The 12,843-nt window shown below is 45.9% G+C and overlaps 14 non-coding genes across 14 annotated transcripts; all 14 read left to right on the top strand.

The window, feature by feature from the left end:
* The first annotated feature begins 249 nt into the window (after positions 1–249).
* LOC128524847 (U1 spliceosomal RNA) lies at positions 250–413 on the top strand. Its single transcript, XR_008360676.1, has one exon. It is a non-coding gene; the product is annotated as a U1 spliceosomal RNA (small nuclear RNA).
* Positions 414–1,421: 1,008 nt separating this feature from the next.
* Positions 1,422–1,585, top strand: LOC128524800 (U1 spliceosomal RNA). The gene has a single exon (XR_008360633.1). It is a non-coding gene; the product is annotated as a U1 spliceosomal RNA (small nuclear RNA).
* A 1,008-nt stretch (positions 1,586–2,593) lies between these two features.
* On the top strand, positions 2,594–2,757 carry LOC128524803 (U1 spliceosomal RNA). The gene has a single exon (XR_008360636.1). It is a non-coding gene; the product is annotated as a U1 spliceosomal RNA (small nuclear RNA).
* A 1,009-nt stretch (positions 2,758–3,766) lies between these two features.
* On the top strand, positions 3,767–3,930 carry LOC128524830 (U1 spliceosomal RNA). Its single transcript, XR_008360662.1, has one exon. It is a non-coding gene; the product is annotated as a U1 spliceosomal RNA (small nuclear RNA).
* Positions 3,931–4,939: 1,009 nt separating this feature from the next.
* Positions 4,940–5,103, top strand: LOC128524802 (U1 spliceosomal RNA). Its single transcript, XR_008360635.1, has one exon. It is a non-coding gene; the product is annotated as a U1 spliceosomal RNA (small nuclear RNA).
* A 1,009-nt stretch (positions 5,104–6,112) lies between these two features.
* Positions 6,113–6,276, top strand: LOC128524801 (U1 spliceosomal RNA). Its single transcript, XR_008360634.1, has one exon. It is a non-coding gene; the product is annotated as a U1 spliceosomal RNA (small nuclear RNA).
* Positions 6,277–6,904: 628 nt separating this feature from the next.
* LOC128524766 (U1 spliceosomal RNA) lies at positions 6,905–7,068 on the top strand. The gene has a single exon (XR_008360599.1). It is a non-coding gene; the product is annotated as a U1 spliceosomal RNA (small nuclear RNA).
* A 628-nt stretch (positions 7,069–7,696) lies between these two features.
* LOC128524765 (U1 spliceosomal RNA) lies at positions 7,697–7,860 on the top strand. Its single transcript, XR_008360598.1, has one exon. It is a non-coding gene; the product is annotated as a U1 spliceosomal RNA (small nuclear RNA).
* Positions 7,861–8,488: 628 nt separating this feature from the next.
* Positions 8,489–8,652, top strand: LOC128524764 (U1 spliceosomal RNA). The gene has a single exon (XR_008360597.1). It is a non-coding gene; the product is annotated as a U1 spliceosomal RNA (small nuclear RNA).
* A 627-nt stretch (positions 8,653–9,279) lies between these two features.
* LOC128524763 (U1 spliceosomal RNA) lies at positions 9,280–9,443 on the top strand. Its single transcript, XR_008360596.1, has one exon. It is a non-coding gene; the product is annotated as a U1 spliceosomal RNA (small nuclear RNA).
* A 627-nt stretch (positions 9,444–10,070) lies between these two features.
* Positions 10,071–10,234, top strand: LOC128524835 (U1 spliceosomal RNA). The gene has a single exon (XR_008360667.1). It is a non-coding gene; the product is annotated as a U1 spliceosomal RNA (small nuclear RNA).
* Positions 10,235–10,862: 628 nt separating this feature from the next.
* On the top strand, positions 10,863–11,026 carry LOC128524762 (U1 spliceosomal RNA). Its single transcript, XR_008360595.1, has one exon. It is a non-coding gene; the product is annotated as a U1 spliceosomal RNA (small nuclear RNA).
* Positions 11,027–11,654: 628 nt separating this feature from the next.
* On the top strand, positions 11,655–11,818 carry LOC128524833 (U1 spliceosomal RNA). Its single transcript, XR_008360665.1, has one exon. It is a non-coding gene; the product is annotated as a U1 spliceosomal RNA (small nuclear RNA).
* A 628-nt stretch (positions 11,819–12,446) lies between these two features.
* On the top strand, positions 12,447–12,610 carry LOC128524787 (U1 spliceosomal RNA). Its single transcript, XR_008360620.1, has one exon. It is a non-coding gene; the product is annotated as a U1 spliceosomal RNA (small nuclear RNA).
* The last annotated feature ends 233 nt before the right edge of the window (positions 12,611–12,843 follow it).

Genomic DNA, 12,843 nt, shown 5'->3' with positions numbered 1-12,843 from the left:
ATGTAAAATACTACCCAAAAGACTATGTGTGTAGAACTCTGGGTATTAATTCACCTTCATGTTGGTACCACCCAAAATACTACGTGTCTGAATCTCTGGGGAGTATTTTACATTCTAGATAGAGCGTGTTAAACTCTGACCTGGAAGGGGCGGAGTCATGAAGTGTGCCAGGCCCTGGGCTGAGGTCAGCCACCCTCACCCAGTTGCCGACCATTCTGCAGGGCAGTTCTCAGACAGGCAAAGCAGAGCATACTTACCTGGCAGGGGTGATACCATGATCAAGAAGGTGGTTTGCCCAAGACGAGGCTCAACCATTGCACTTAGGTTGTGCTGACTCTTGCGAATTCCCCAAATGTGGGAATCTCGACTGCATAATTTCTGGTAGTGGGGGACTGCGTTCGCGCTCTCCCCTGATGCTTAATCTTGTCACAAAAAAAAGATAAAAACAACTGGTTTCTTTCCAGAGCATCTGGTTTTGGCACTCTGCATGTTCTCTGACTGTGTATTTGTTAACGTTTTTACCTTTGGTTGGTGAGGAAGATTAAACAAATGCATGTGTACTTTCTCTGCTAATGTTTTGTCAGGCCGATTGATTGAGGCCCACTGAAACGCTGTGAAGTATATTGCATTGATGTCCTGCATGAAAGTTGAGGGAGCCCTAGTGAATCTCTGGCTAGTATTTTGCAATTATGTCCTGCTTGGAAGTTGAGGGAGCCCTACTGAAACTCTGGGTAGTATTTTGCATTCATGTCCTGGCTGCCAGTAGACGGAGCACTAGTAAAACTCTCGCTATGTAAAATACTACCCAAAAGACTATGTGTGTAGAACTCTGGGTATTAATTCACCTTCATGTTGGTACCACCCAAAATACTACGTGTCTGAATCTCTGGGGAGTATTTTACATTCTAGATAGAGCGTGTTAAACTCTGACCTGGAAGGGGCGGAGTCATGAAATGTTTTGTCAGGCCGATTGATTGAGGCCCACTGAAACGCTGTGAAGTATATTGCATTGATTTCCTGCATGGAAGTTGAGGGAGCCCTAGTGAATCTTTGGCTAGTATTTTGCATTCATGTCCTGCTTGGAAGTTGAGGGAGCCCTACTGAAACTCTGGGTAGTATTTTGCATTCATGTCCTGGCTGCCAGTAGACGGAGCACTAGTAAAACTCTCGCTATGTAAAATACTACCCAAAAGACTATGTGTGTAGAACTCTGGGTATTAATTCACCTTCATGTTGGTACCACCCAAAATACTACGTGTCTGAATCTCTGGGGAGTATTTTACATTCTAGATAGAGCGTGTTAAACTCTGACCTGGAAGGGGAGGAGTCATGAAGTGTGCCAGGCCCTGGGCTGAGGTCAGCCACCCTCACCCAGTTGCAGACCATTCTGCAGGGCAGTTCTCAGACAGGCAAAGCAGAGCATACTTACCTGGCAGGGGTGATACCATGATCAAGAAGGTGGTTTGCCCAAGACGAGGCTCAACCATTGCACTCAGGTTGTGCTGACTCTTGCGAATTCCCCAAATGTGGGAATCTCGACTGCATAATTTCTGGTAGTGGGGGACTGCGTTCGTGCTCTCCCCTGATGCTTAATCTTGTCACAAAAAAAAGATAAAAACAACTGGTTTCTTTCCAGAGCATCTGGTTTTGGCACTCTGCATGTTCTCTGACTGTGTATTTGTTAACGTTTTTACCTTTGGTTGGTGAGGAAGATTAAACAAATGCATGTGTACTTTCTCTGCTAATGTTTTGTCAGGCCGATTGATTGAGGCCCACTGAAACGCTGTGAAGTATATTGCATTGATGTCCTGCATGGAAGTTGAGGGAGCCCTAGTGAATCTCTGGCTAGTATTTTGCATTCATGTCCTGCTTGGAAGTTGAGGGAGCCCTACTGAAACTCTGGGTAGTATTTTGCATTCATGTCCTGGCTGCCAGTAGACGGAGCACTAGTAAAACTCTCGCTATGTAAAATACTACCCAAAAGACTATGTGTGTAGGACTCTGGGTATTAATTCACCTTCATGTTGGTACCACCCAAAATACTACGTGTCTGAATCTCTGGGGAGTATTTTACATTCTAGATAGAGCGTGTTAAACTCTGACCTGGAAGGGGCGGAGTCATGAAATGTTTTGTCAGGCCGATTGATTGAGGCCCACTGAAACGCTGTGAAGTATATTGCATTGATGTCCTGCATGGAAGTTGAGGGAGCCCTAGTGAATCTCTGGCTAGTATTTTGCATTCATGTCCTGCTTGGAAGTTGAGGGAGCCCTACTGAAACTCTGGGTAGTATTTTGCATTCATGTCCTGGCTGCCAGTAGACGGAGCACTAGTAAAACTCTCGCTATGTAAAATACTACCCAAAAGACTATGTGTGTAGAACTCTGGGTATTAATTCACCTTCATGTTGGTACCACCCAAAATACTACGTGTCTGAATCTCTGGGGAGTATTTTACATTCTAGATAGAGCGTGTTAAACTCTGACCTGGAAGGGGCGGAGTCATGAAGTGTGCCAGGCCCTGGGCTGAGGTCAGCCACCCTCACCCAGTTGCCGACCATTCTGCAGGGCAGTTCTCAGACAGGCAAAGCAGAGCATACTTACCTGGCAGGGGTGATACCATGATCAAGAAGGTGGTTTGCCCAAGACGAGGCTCAACCATTGCACTCAGGTTGTGCTGACTCTTGCGAAATCCCCAAATGTGGGAATCTCGACTGCATAATTTCTGGTAGTGGGGGACTGCGTTCGCGCTCTCCCCTGATGCTTAATCTTGTCATAAAATAAAAGATAAAAACAACTGGTTTCTTTCCAGAGCATCTGGTTTTGGCACTCTGCATGTTCTCTGACTGTGTATTTGTTAACGTTTTTACCTTTGGTTGGTGAGGAAGATTAAACAAATGCATGTGTACTTTCTCTGCTAATGTTTTGTCAGGCCGATTGATTGAGGCCCACTGAAACGCTGTGAAGTATATTGCATTGATGTCCTGCATGGAAGTTGAGGGAGCCCTAGTGAATCTCTGGCTAGTATTTTGCATTCATGTCCTGCTTGGAAGTTGAGGGAGCCCTACTGAAACTCTGGGTAGTATTTTGCATTCATGTCCTGGCTGCCAGTAGACGGAGCACTAGTAAAACTCTCGCTATGTAAAATACTACCCAAAAGACTATGTGTGTAGAACTCTGGGTATTAATTCACCTTCATGTTGGTACCACCCAAAATACTACGTGTCTGAATCTCTGGGGAGTATTTTACATTCTAAATAGAGCGTGTTAAACTCTGACCTGGAAGGGGCGGAGTCATGAAATGTTTTGTCAGGCCGATTGATTGAGGCCCACTGAAACGCTGTGAAGTATATTGCATTGATGTCCTGCATGGAAGTTGAGGGAGCCATAGTGAATCTCTGGCTAGTATTTTGCATTCATGTCCTGCTTGGAAGTTGAGGGAGCCCTACTGAAACTCTGGGTAGTATTTTGCATTCATGTCCTGGCTGCCAGTAGACGGAGCACTAGTAAAACTCTCGCTATGTAAAATACTACCCAAAAGACTATGTGTGTAGAACTCTGGGTATTAATTCACCTTCATGTTGGTACCACCCAAAATACTACGTGTCTGAATCTCTGGGGAGTATTTTACATTCTAGATAGAGCGTGTTAAACTCTGACCTGGAAGGGGCGGAGTCATGAAGTGTGCCAGGCCCTGGGCTGAGGTCAGCCACCCTCACCCAGTTGCCGACCATTCTGCAGGGCAGTTCTCAGACAGGCAAAGCAGAGCATACTTACCTGGCAGGGGTGATACCATGATCAAGAAGGTGGTTTGCCCAAGACAAGGCTCAACCATTGCACTCAGGTTGTGCTGACTCTTGCGAATTCCCCAAATGTGGGAATCTCGACTGCATAATTTCTGGTAGTGGGGGACTGCGTTCGCACTCTCCCCTGATGCTTAATCTTGTTATAAAATAAAAGATAAAAACAACTGGTTTCTTTCCAGAGCATCTGGTTTTGGCACTCTGCATGTTCTCTGACTGTGTATTTGTTAACGTTTTTACCTTTGGTTGGTGAGGAAGATTAAACAAATGCATGTGTACTTTCTCTGCTAATGTTTTGTCAGGCCGATTGATTGAGGCCCACTGAAACGCTGTGAAGTATATTGCATTGATGTCCTGCATGGAAGTTGAGGGAGCCCTAGTGAATCTCTGGCTAGTATTTTGCATTCATGTCCTGCTTGGAAGTTGAGGGAGCCCTACTGAAACTCTGGGTAGTATTTTGCATTCATGTCCTGGCTGCCAGTAGACGGAGCACTAGTAAAACTCTCGCTATGTAAAATACTACCCAAAAGACTATGTATGTAGAACTCTGGGTATTAATTCACCTTCATGTTGGTACCACCCAAAATACTACGTGTCTGAATCTCTGGGGAGTATTTTACATTCTAGATAGAGCGTGTTAAACTCTGACCTGGAAGGGGCGGAGTCATGAAATGTTTTGTCAGGCCGATTGATTGAGGCCCACTGAAACGCTGTGAAGTATATTGCATTGATTTCCTGCATGGAAGTTGAGGGAGCCCTAGTGAATCTTTGGCTAGTATTTTGCATTCATGTCCTGCTTGGAAGTTGAGGGAGCCCTACTGAAACTCTGGGTAGTATTTTGCATTCATGTCCTGGCTGCCAGTAGACGGAGCACTAGTAAAACTCTCGCTATGTAAAATACTACCCAAAAGACTATGTGTGTAGAACTCTGGGTATTAATTCACCTTCATGTTGGTACCACCCAAAATACTACGTGTCTGAATCTCTGGGGAGTATTTTACATTCTAGATAGAGCGTGTTAAACTCTGACCTGGAAGGGGCGGAGTCATGAAGTGTGCCAGGCCCTGGGCTGAGGTCAGCCACCCTCACCCAGTTGCCGACCATTCTGCAGGGCAGTTCTCAGACAGGCAAAGCAGAGCATACTTACCTGGCAGGGGTGATACCATGATCAAGAAGGTGGTTTGCCCAAGACGAGGCTCAACCATTGCACTCAGGTTGTGCTGACTCTTGCGAAATCCCCAAATGTGGGAATCTCGACTGCATAATTTCTGGTAGTGGGGGACTGCGTTCGCGCTCTCCCCTGATGCTTAATCTTGTCATAAAATAAAAGATAAAAACAACTGGTTTCTTTCCAGAGCATCTGGTTTTGGCACTCTGCATGTTCTCTGACTGTGTATTTGTTAACGTTTTTACCTTTGGTTGGTGAGGAAGATTAAACAAATGCATGTGTACTTTCTCTGCTAATGTTTTGTCAGGCCGATTGATTGAGGCCCACTGAAACGCTGTGAAGTATATTGCATTGATGTCCTGCATGGAAGTTGAGGGAGCCCTAGTGAATCTCTGGCTAGTATTTTGCATTCATGTCCTGCTTGGAAGTTGAGGGAGCCCTACTGAAACTCTGGGTAGTATTTTGCATTCATGTCCTGGCTGCCAGTAGACGGAGCACTAGTAAAACTCTCGCTATGTAAAATACTACCCAAAAGACTATGTATGTAGAACTCTGGGTATTAATTCACCTTCATGTTGGTACCACCCAAAATACTACGTGTCTGAATCTCTGGGGAGTATTTTACATTCTAGATAGAGCGTGTTAAACTCTGACCTGGAAGGGGCGGAGTCATGAAATGTTTTGTCAGGCCGATTGATTGAGGCCCACTGAAACGCTGTGAAGTATATTGCATTGATGTCCTGCATGGAAGTTGAGGGAGCCCTAGTGAATCTCTGGCTAGTATTTTGCATTCATGTCCTGCTTGGAAGTTGAGGGAGCCCTACTGAAACTCTGGGTAGTATTTTGCATTCATGTCCTGGCTGCCAGTAGACGGAGCACTAGTAAAACTCTTGCTATGTAAAATACTACCCAAAAGACTATGTGTGTAGAACTCTGGGTATTAATTCACCTTCATGTTGGTACCACCCAAAATACTACGTGTCTGAATCTCTGGGGAGTATTTTACATTCTAGATAGAGCGTGTTAAACTCTGACCTGGAAGGGGCGGAGTCATGAAGTGTGCCAGGCCCTGGGCTGAGGTCAGCCACCCTCACCCAGTTGCCGACCATTCTGCAGGGCAGTTCTCAGACAGGCAAAGCAGAGCATACTTACCTGGCAGGGGTGATACCATGATCAAGAAGGTGGTTTGCCCAAGACGAGGCTCAACCATTGCACTCAGGTTGTGCTGACTCTTGCGAAATCCCCAAATGTGGGAATCTCGACTGCATAATTTCTGGTAGTGGGGGACTGCGTTCGCGCTCTCCCCTGATGCTTAATCTTGTCATAAAATAAAAGATAAAAACAACTGGTTTCTTTCCAGAGCATCTGGTTTTGGCACTCTGCATGTTCTCTGACTGTGTATTTGTTAACGTTTTTACCTTTGGTTGGTGAGGAAGATTAAACAAATGCATGTGTACTTTCTCTGCTAATGTTTTGTCAGGCCGATTGATTGAGGCCCACTGAAACGCTGTGAAGTATATTGCATTGATGTCCTGCATGGAAGTTGAGGGAGCCCTAGTGAATCTCTGGCTAGTATTTTGCATTCATGTCCTGCTTGGAAGTTGAGGGAGCCCTACTGAAACTCTGGGTAGTATTTTGCATTCATGTCCTGGCTGCCAGTAGACGGAGCACTAGTAAAACTCTCGCTATGTAAAATACTACCCAAAAGACTATGTGTGTAGGACTCTGGGTATTAATTCACCTTCATGTTGGTACCACCCAAAATACTACGTGTCTGAATCTCTGGGGAGTATTTTACATTCTAGATAGAGCGTGTTAAACTCTGACCTGGAAGGGGCGGAGTCATGAAGTGTGCCAGGCCCTGGGCTGAGGTCAGCCACCCTCACCCAGTTGCCGACCATTCTGCAGGGCAGTTCTCAGACAGGCAAAGCAGAGCATACTTACCTGGCAGGGGTGATACCATGATCAAGAAGGTGGTTTGCCCAAGACGAGGCTCAACCATTGCACTCAGGTTGTGCTGACTCTTGCGAATTCCCCAAATGTGGGAATCTCGACTGCATAATTTCTGGTAGTGGGGGACTGCGTTCGCGCTCTCCCCTGATGCTTAATCTTGTCACAAAATAAAAGATGAAAACAACTGGTTTCTTTCCAGAGCATCTGGTTTTGGCACTCTGCATGTTCTCTGACTGTGTATTTGTTAACGTTTTTACCTTTGGTTGGTGAGGAAGATTAAACAAATGCATGTGTACTTTCTCTGCTAATGTTTTGTCAGGCCGATTGATTGAGGCCCACTGAAACGCTGTGAAGTATATTGCATTGATGTCCTGCATGGAAGTTGAGGGAGCCCTAGTGAATCTCTGGCTAGTATTTTGCATTCATGTCCTGCTTGGAAGTTGAGGGAGCCCTACTGAAACTCTGGGTAGTATTTTGCATTCATGTCCTGGCTGCCAGTAGACGGAGCACTAGTAAAACTCTCGCTATGTAAAATACTACCCAAAAGACTATGTGTGTAGAACTCTGGGTATTAATTCACCTTCATGTTGGTACCACCCAAAATACTACGTGTCTGAATCTCTGGGGAGTATTTTACATTCTAGATAGAGCGTGTTAAACTCTGACCTGGAAGGGGCGGAGTCATGAAGTGTGCCAGGCCCTGGGCTGAGGTCAGCCACCCTCACCCAGTTGCCGACCATTCTGCAGGGCAGTTCTCAGACAGGCAAAGCAGAGCATACTTACCTGGCAGGGGTGATACCATGATCAAGAAGGTGGTTTGCCCAAGACGAGGCTCAACCATTGCACTCAGGTTGTGCTGACTCTTGCGAATTCCCCAAATGTGGGAATCTCGACTGCATAATTTCTGGTAGTGGGGGACTGCGTTCGCGCTCTCCCCTGATGCTTAATCTTGTCACAAAATAAAAGATGAAAACAACTGGTTTCTTTCCAGAGCATCTGGTTTTGGCACTCTGCATGTTCTCTGACTGTGTATTTGTTAACGTTTTTACCTTTGGTTGGTGAGGAAGATTAAACAAATGCATGTGTACTTTCTCTGCTAATGTTTTGTCAGGCCGATTGATTGAGGCCCACTGAAACGCTGTGAAGTATATTGCATTGATGTCCTGCATGGAAGTTGAGGGAGCCCTAGTGAATCTCTGGCTAGTATTTTGCATTCATGTCCTGCTTGGAAGTTGAGGGAGCCCTACTGAAACTCTGGGTAGTATTTTGCATTCATGTCCTGGCTGCCAGTAGACGGAGCACTAGTAAAACTCTCGCTATGTAAAATACTACCCAAAAGACTATGTGTGTAGAACTCTGGGTATTAATTCACCTTCATGTTGGTACCACCCAAAATACTACGTGTCTGAATCTCTGGGGAGTATTTTACATTCTAGATAGAGCGTGTTAAACTCTGACCTGGAAGGGGCGGAGTCATGAAGTGTGCCAGGCCCTGGGCTGAGGTCAGCCACCCTCACCCAGTTGCCGACCATTCTGCAGGGCAGTTCTCAGACAGGCAAAGCAGAGCATACTTACCTGGCAGGGGTGATACCATGATCAAGAAGGTGGTTTGCCCAAGACGAGGCTCAACCATTGCACTCAGGTTGTGCTGACTCTTGCGAATTCCCCAAATGTGGGAATCTCGACTGCATAATTTCTGGTAGTGGGGGACTGCGTTCGCGCTCTCCCCTGATGCTTAATCTTGTCACAAAAAAAAGATAAAAACGACTGGTTTCTTTCCAGAGCATCTGGTTTTGGCACTCTGCATGTTCTCTGACTGTGTATTTGTTAACGTTTTTACCTTTGGTTGGTGAGGAAGATTAAACAAATGCATGTGTACTTTCTCTGCTAATGTTTTGTCAGGCCGATTGATTGAGGCCCACTGAAACGCTGTGAAGTATATTGCATTGATGTCCTGCATGGAAGTTGAGGGAGCCCTAGTGAATCTCTGGCTAGTATTTTGCATTCATGTCCTGCTTGGAAGTTGAGGGAGCCCTACTGAAACTCTGGGTAGTATTTTGCATTCATGTCCTGGCTGCCAGTAGACGGAGCACTAGTAAAACTCTCGCTATGTAAAATACTACCCAAAAGACTATGTGTGTAGGACTCTGGGTATTAATTCACCTTCATGTTGGTACCACCCAAAATACTACGTGTCTGAATCTCTGGGGAGTATTTTACATTCTAGATAGAGCGTGTTAAACTCTGACCTGGAAGGGGCGGAGTCATGAAGTGTGCCAGGCCCTGGGCTGAGGTCAGCCACCCTCACCCAGTTGCCGACCATTCTGCAGGGCAGTTCTCAGACAGGCAAAGCAGAGCATACTTACCTGGCAGGGGTGATACCATGATCAAGAAGGTGGTTTGCCCAAGACGAGGCTCAACCATTGCACTCAGGTTGTGCTGACTCTTGCGAATTCCCCAAATGTGGGAATCTCGACTGCATAATTTCTGGTAGTGGGGGACTGCGTTCGCGCTCTCCCCTGATGCTTAATCTTGTCACAAAAAAAAGATAAAAACAACTGGTTTCTTTCCAGAGCATCTGGTTTTGGCACTCTGCATGTTCTCTGACTGTGTATTTGTTAACGTTTTTACCTTTGGTTGGTGAGGAAGATTAAACAAATGCATGTGTACTTTCTCTGCTAATGTTTTGTCAGGCCGATTGATTGAGGCCCACTGAAATGCTGTGAAGTATATTGCATTGATGTCCTGCATGGAAGTTGAGGGAGCCCTAGTGAATCTCTGGCTAGTATTTTGCATTCATGTCCTGCTTGGAAGTTGAGGGAGCCCTACTGAAACTCTGGGTAGTATTTTGCATTCATGTCCTGGCTGCCAGTAGACGGAGCACTAGTAAAACTCTCGCTATGTAAAATACTACCCAAAAGACTATGTGTGTAGAACTCTGGGTATTAATTCACCTTCATGTTGGTACCACCCAAAATACTACGTGTCTGAATCTCTGGGGAGTATTTTACATTCTAGATAGAGCGTGTTAAACTCTGACCTGGAAGGGGCGGAGTCATGAAGTGTGCCAGGCCCTGGGCTGAGGTCAGCCACCCTCACCCAGTTGCCGACCATTCTGCAGGGCAGTTCTCAGACAGGCAAAGCAGAGCATACTTACCTGGCCGGGGTGATACCATGATCAAGAAGGTGGTTTGCCCAAGACGAGGCTCAACCATTGCACTCAGGTTGTGCTGACTCTTGCGAATTCCCCAAATGTGGGAATCTCGACTGCATAATTTCTGGTAGTGGGGGACTGCGTTCGCGCTCTGCCCTGATGCTTAATCTTGTCACAAAATAAAAGATGAAAACAACTGGTTTCTTTCCAGAGCATCTGGTTTTGGCACTCTGCATGTTCTCTGACTGTGTATTTGTTAACGTTTTTACCTTTGGTTGGTGAGGAAGATTAAACAAACGCATGTGTACTTTCTCTGCTAATGTTTTGTCAGGCCGATTGATTGAGGCCCACTGAAACGCTGTGAAGTATATTGCATTGATGTCCTGCATGGAAGTTGAGGGAGCCCTAGTGAATCTCTGGCTAGTATTTTGCATTCATGTCCTGCTTGGAAGTTGAGGGAGCCCTACTGAAACTCTGGGTAGTATTTTGCATTCATGTCCTGGCTGCCAGTAGACGGAGCACTAGTAAAACTCTCGCTATGTAAAATACTACCCAAAAGACTATGTGTGTAGAACTCTGGGTATTAATTCACCTTCATGTTGGTACCACCCAAAATACTACGTGTCTGAATCTCTGGGGAGTATTTTACATTCTAGATAGAGCGTGTTAAACTCTGACCTGGAAGGGGCGGAGTCATGAAGTGTGCCAGGCCCTGGGCTGAGGTCAGCCACCCTCACCCAGTTGCCGACCATTCTGCAGGGCAGTTCTCAGACAGGCAAAGCAGAGCATACTTACCTGGCAGGGGTGATACCATGATCAAGAAGGTGGTTTGCCCAAGACGAGGCTCAACCATTGCACTCAGGTTGTGCTGACTCTTGCGAATTCCCCAAATGTGGGAATCTCGACTGCATAATTTCTGGTAGTGGGGGACTGCGTTCGCGCTCTCCCCTGATGCTTAATCTTGTCACAAAATAAAAGATGAAAACAACTGGTTTCTTTCCAGAGCATCTGGTTTTGGCACTCTGCATGTTCTCTGACTGTGTATTTGTTAACGTTTTTACCTTTGGTTGGTGAGGAAGATTAAACAAATGCATGTGTACTTTCTCTGCTAATGTTTTGTCAGGCCGATTGATTGAGGCCCACTGAAACGCTGTGAAGTATATTGCATTGATGTCCTGCATGGAAGTTGAGGGAGCCCTAGTGAATCTCTGGCTAGTATTTTGCATTCATGTCCTGCTTGGAAGTTGAGGGAGCCCTACTGAAACTCTGGGTAGTATTTTGCATTCATGTCCTGGCTGCCAGTAGACGGAGCACTAGTAAAACTCTCGCTATGTAAAATACTACCCAAAAGACTATGTGTGTAGAACTCTGGGTATTAATTCACCTTCATGTTGGTACCACCCAAAATACTACGTGTCTGAATCTCTGGGGAGTATTTTACATTCTAGATAGAGCGTGTTAAACTCTGACCTGGAAGGGGCGGAGTCATGAAGTGTGCCAGGCCCTTGGCTGAGGTCAGCCACCCTCACCCAGTTGCCGACCATTCTGCAGGGCAGTTCTCAGACAGGCAAAGCAGAGCATACTTACCTGGCTGGGGTGATACCATGATCAAGAAGGTGGTTTGCCCAAGACGAGGCTCAACCATTGCACTCAGGTTGTGCTGACTCTTGCGAATTCCCCAAATGTGGGAATCTCGACTGCATAATTTCTGGTAGTGGGGGACTGCGTTCGCGCTCTGCCCTGATGCTTAATCTTGTCACAAAATAAAAGATGAAAACAACTGGTTTCTTTCCAGAGCATCTGGTTTTGGCACTCTGCATGTTCTCTGACTGTGTATTTGTTAACGTTTTTACCTTTGGTTGGTGAGGAAGATTAAACAAACGCATGTGTACTTTCTCTGCTAATGTTTTGTCAGGCCGATTGATTGAGGCCCACTGAAACGCTGTGAAGTATATTGCATTGATGTCCTGCATGGAAGTTGAGGGAGCCCTAGTGAATCTCTGGCTAGTATTTTGCATTCATGTCCTGCTTGGAAGTTGAGGGAGCCCTACTGAAACTCTGGGTAGTATTTTGCATTCATGTCCTGGCTGCCAGTAGACGAAGCACTAGTAAAACTCTCGCTATGTAAAATACTACCTAAAAGACTATGTGTGTAGAACTCTGGGTATTAATTCACCTTCATGTTGGTACCACCCAAAATACTACGTGTCTGAATCTCTGGGGAGTATTTTACATTCTAGATAGAGCGTGTTAAACTCTGACCTGGAAGGGGCGGAGTCATGAAGTGTGCCAGGCCCTTGGCTGAGCTCAGCCACCCTCACCCAGTTGCCGACCATTCTGCAGGGCAGTTCTCAGACAGGCAAAGCAGAGCATACTTACCTGGCAGGGGTGATGCCATGATCAAGAAGGTGGTTTGCCCAAGACGAGGCTCAACCATTGCACTCAGGTTGTGCTGACTCTTGCGAATTCCCCAAATGTGGGAATCTCGACTGCATAATTTCTGGTAGTGGGGGACTGCGTTCGCGCTCTCCCCTGATGCTTAATCTTGTCACAAAATAAAAGATGAAAACAACTGGTTTCTTTCCAGAGCATCTGGTTTTGGCACTCTGCATGTTCTCTGACTGTGTATTTGTTAACGTTTTTACCTTTGGTTGGTGAGGAAGATTAAACAAACGCATGTGTACTTTCTCTGCTAATGTTTTGTCAGGCCGATTGATTGAGGCCCACTGAAACGCTGTGAAGTATATTGCATTGATGTCCTGCATGGA

This window comes from Clarias gariepinus, chromosome 5 (assembly GCF_024256425.1).
Source record: "Clarias gariepinus isolate MV-2021 ecotype Netherlands chromosome 5, CGAR_prim_01v2, whole genome shotgun sequence".
In the NCBI taxonomy this organism is placed as follows: domain Eukaryota; kingdom Metazoa; phylum Chordata; class Actinopteri; order Siluriformes; family Clariidae; genus Clarias; species Clarias gariepinus.
The sequence above is the reverse complement of the archived record's forward strand: the minus strand, read 5'-3'. Positions and strand labels throughout refer to the sequence as shown.